The sequence below is a fragment of the Pelobates fuscus genome, chromosome 2 (assembly GCF_036172605.1).
Source record: "Pelobates fuscus isolate aPelFus1 chromosome 2, aPelFus1.pri, whole genome shotgun sequence".
NCBI classification, from domain to species: Eukaryota; Metazoa; Chordata; class Amphibia; order Anura; family Pelobatidae; genus Pelobates; species Pelobates fuscus.
Genome location: NC_086318.1, coordinates 405,086,133 through 405,089,337, shown reverse-complemented (window position 1 = coordinate 405,089,337; position 3,205 = coordinate 405,086,133). Strand labels below are relative to the sequence as shown.

At 45.9% G+C, this 3,205-nt stretch overlaps 1 non-coding gene across 1 annotated transcript; it reads left to right on the top strand.

The window, feature by feature from the left end:
* The first annotated feature begins 1,541 nt into the window (after positions 1–1,541).
* On the top strand, positions 1,542–1,683 carry LOC134593908 (small Cajal body-specific RNA 11). Its single transcript, XR_010090318.1, has one exon. It is a non-coding gene; the product is annotated as a small Cajal body-specific RNA 11 (non-coding RNA).
* The last annotated feature ends 1,522 nt before the right edge of the window (positions 1,684–3,205 follow it).

Sequence of the window (3,205 nt, the reverse complement as noted above, 5' to 3'; positions counted from 1 at the left end):
CAATTAACAGCCCATGGAAATGAATGGGGGAGTATGGGCAAGCTGCTTGTTTCTAATATGATAAGTTATAACTAGGCATGTGCATGGGAAAAAATTTCGGTTCGGTTCGGCATTCCGAAATTTGGGATTTTCGCAATTCGGGACTTCGGCAATTTGGCATTTAGGAACTTCAGAAATTCAGCAACTTAGGAACTTCGGAACTTCGGCACTTCAGCACTTCGGAACTTCGGCACTTCGACACTTCGGAAATTCTGCAACTTCGGCATTTCGGAATTTCGGGACTTCGGCACCTTGGGTCTTCTCTTGCAGCCGGTTGGTAGATAACTCCCTAATTCCCATGCTATCAGGGAGTTATCTACCAAAAGGCTGAAAGACCTAAATTGGTCTTTCAGCCAAATTTACTAATAATAAGTAGAAATTACTTAGTATTAGTAAATTTTGCCCCTACTTGCAAAACCGCGAGTAGGGGCATGTCTAGTAAACAGTGAGCAGCCTGTGACTGCTCAATGTTTAAGAAAAAAATAAAAATAGTGCCCCCCCGGCCCCACCCCTGAGCGGTGGGTGGGGGCCCTAAATACTAATAAGGGAGGGGGACCTAATGTCCTCCCCCCTGGCCCCCACCCCTGAGCGGCAGGTGGGGGCCCTAAAAACTAATAAGGGGGGACCTAAGGTCCTCCCCCCTGGCCCTGCAATTAGGCTCAGAGCACTCTGATTGGTGGGTTTAAGCCATCCAATCAGAGTGCTCTGAGAGGTAAATGAAGAGACTGACAGGTAAGTCTCTACATTTACCTGTCACAGCACTCTGATTGGTTGGTTTGAAATCCACCAATCAGAGTGCTCTGTGTCAATTTACACAGCATGGGAAAGTTCTTTGGAATTTTCCCACGCTGTGTAATTTGACTCATAACACTCTGATTGGTGGATTAAGTAACCAATCAGAGAGTTATGAGTCAAATTACACAGCGTGGGAAAATTCCCAAGAACTTTCCCACGCTGTGTAAAATGACACAGAGCACTCTGATTGGTGGATTTCAAACCAACCAATCAGAGTGCTGTGACAGGTAAATGTAGAGACTTACCTGTCAGTCTCTTCATTTACCTGTCAGAGCATTCTGATTGGATGGCTTAAACCCACCAATCAGAGTGCTCTGAACCTAATTGTAGGGCGGGGCAAGGCTTTATAAGCCTTGCCCCGCCCTGCAGAGCTCAGTCTGTGCGGAGCCCTCCATGGGTGAAGAAGGATTTTTTTTTTTTTTTTATAATTGCGTCGGTTATTATGGTTTTTTATTTGGCCTTTTTTGGGGCTGAAAAAATAAGATTTTAGAAGAAAGAAAACATTGAATGGTAAGTTTTACTTTTTTTTACAGGTACTTAGTTAAAGGTCCCCCCTCATTATTTTTAGGGTGAGGGGGGTAGGTAGATAATTTTTATTGGGGGGGAGGGGATGACTAGGGGTTTGGGGACCCCTAGTCACCTGGGGGGGACATTTTTTTAGGGCCCCCACCCACCGCTCAAGGGTGGGGGCCAGGGGGGAGAACCTTAGGTCCCCCCTTATTAGTATTTAGGGCCCCCACCCGCCGCTGAGGGGTGGGGGCCAGGGGGGACTACACTAGGTCCCCTCCCTTATTCCAATTTAGGGCCCCCACCCGCCGCTTAGGGGTGGGGGCCAGGGGGGAGGACATTAGGTCCCCCCTTATTCCAATTTAGGGCCCCCACCCGCCGCTCAGGGGTTGGGGCCAGTGGGGAGGGCATTAGGTCCCCCCCTTATTATAATTTAGGGCCCCCACCCACCGCTCAGGGGTGGGGGCCAGGGGGGAGGACATTAGGTGTCCCCCCTTATTATAATTTAGGGCCCCCACACACCGCTCAGGGGTGGGGGCCAGGGGGGAGGACATTAGGTTCCCTCCCCTTATTCTGATTTAGGGCCCCCACCCACCGCTCAGGGGTGGGGGCCCGGGGGGAGCACAATAGGTCCCCCCCCCATTATTTTACAGTAGGGCCCCCACCCGCCGCTCAGTTTAACGCGCGAGTGAGGGCTCGGGAGGGGGGACCTTTTTTTTTTTACAGTGAGCAGCCACAGGCTGCTCACTGTTTAGTAGACATGCCCCTACTCGCGGTATAGCAAGTAGGGGCATAATTTACTAATACTAAGTCGTTTTTACTTAGTTTCAGTATATTTGGCTGAAATACCAATTTAGGTCTTTCAGCCTTTTAGTAGATAGCTCCCTAATACCGTGGGAATTAGGGAGTTATCTACTTATTTATTCCTGTCATTACATTGACTGGCTAAGTAACTTACATTTTATATGAATGCGTGTTACTTGATTGTTGTAAGTGTTGCAAATGCTTACAGCTGAATCCTGGCTATGTTTGTATACTTTTTATTTAAAATTTTATACAATGTAACATTCTTCTTCTTTCACTGGGCAAGTATATTAGTACTTAGGCAATACTGTGCTTCGGAACTTCGGCACCTTGACACTTCGGAACTTCGGCACTTCGGCACTTCGACACTTCGGAAATTCTGTAATTTTGGAACTTCGGGACCTCGGCAATTTGGGACTTCGGCAATTCGGACATTTGGAAGTACCCAAATGTCCAAATTGTCCGAAATTCGTCCGAATTCCTATTCGGACCGAAACGAATTGCACATGTCTAGTTATAACTGTAAGCGTTACCATTCCTACAATCCTGGTGAACACAAGTCTTTCCCATTGATTATCTATTCAGTAACGTTATTCAAGCTTCAGCATTATCCTGCGAGACTGTGTTTCACAAATCTGTATTATTTCTTTATTACACATTTAAAGGGTCAATCACTTAACCAACAAAGTTATTGATGTGTGATATTCACAGTTAGCAATTAAATTACAGAATTGTCTTTTGGGGATAGTTAAAGTGTTTCGCCCTTTTAAACATGCCTGATTTCTGAATCAAGGCAAAGAGTGTCTAGAGGAGATATTTGAGCATTTGGCTGTTGGGCTCATCATAATCATTCAAACTGTTTTGTTGTTGTTTGTTTTTTGTGAGGAACCTGTATGAAGACTATGTGGGACATACAGGTGATACTCGAAAAATTAGAATATTGTGCCAAAGTTTATGCAACGTAAAAGGGGAAACTAATATATGAGACAGACGCATTACATGCAAAGCAAGATAGTTCAAGCCGTGATTTGTCCTAAGTGCGATGAGTATGGCTTACAGC